General features: G+C 46.6%; 1 protein-coding gene across 2 annotated transcripts in view; it reads right to left on the bottom strand.

The window, feature by feature from the left end:
- SGTB (small glutamine rich tetratricopeptide repeat co-chaperone beta) overlaps nucleotides 1–652 on the bottom strand; it is a 22,238-nt gene that overhangs the window by 20,842 nt on the left and 744 nt on the right. The gene's annotated exons all lie outside the window — the stretch shown is intronic.

Here is a 652-nt window from a genome sequence, read left to right as displayed (position 1 = left end):
TCCTTTGATAAAAGATGTTCTACGGTGTGACACACATGGTGTTATCCTTTCATAAAAGATGTTCTCTGGTGTAACACTTTATTATCCTTTAATAAAAGGTGTTCTATGGTGTGACACGGTGTTACCATTTCATAAAAGGTGTTCTATGGTGTGACACACTGTTATCCTTTCATAAAAGGTGTTCTATGGTGTGACAGGCTGCTCTGAGCAGTTTATTGTCACTTTGGACAAAGAAATGGAACACTGTGACCTCAGTGCATACTTGTGATTAGTGACACTACTGGCTCAGTCTGATTTCCATTCAGCATCAACTGGAAGTTACATAACTTGGAGGACAATTTTAGTTACAACTTTCTAAGTTGTTTTTCGTTAAACCATTTTGATTTAAAAGGGCACAACCTTATCCAGTTCTCCAAGCAAAGCAGGTTTAAAATACAGCATGAGTGGCAAGATCAGGACCAGCTCTCGCTACGTTATTTTCTCTCCACAACCCTCGAGCAAACCGGTGTGCGGCCAAACCCACACCAGGCAAATCCAATCGCGGAGACGGGGAAAGCCGGGAACGCCACCGGCCGGGGATGCACAGCCGGGGACACCGGGGTCCCCTATCCGCCCCCCAGGAGGGACGGAGCGGGTCCCACTGGCCGGGGAT

This window comes from Corvus kubaryi, unplaced genomic scaffold (assembly GCF_017639235.1).
Source record: "Corvus kubaryi isolate FWS band 111438036 unplaced genomic scaffold, C.kubaryi_AGA036_p1.0 37308, whole genome shotgun sequence".
NCBI classification, from domain to species: Eukaryota; Metazoa; Chordata; class Aves; order Passeriformes; family Corvidae; genus Corvus; species Corvus kubaryi.
Note: the sequence above shows the minus strand (reverse complement) of the source record. Positions and strands in the feature narration are given on the sequence as shown.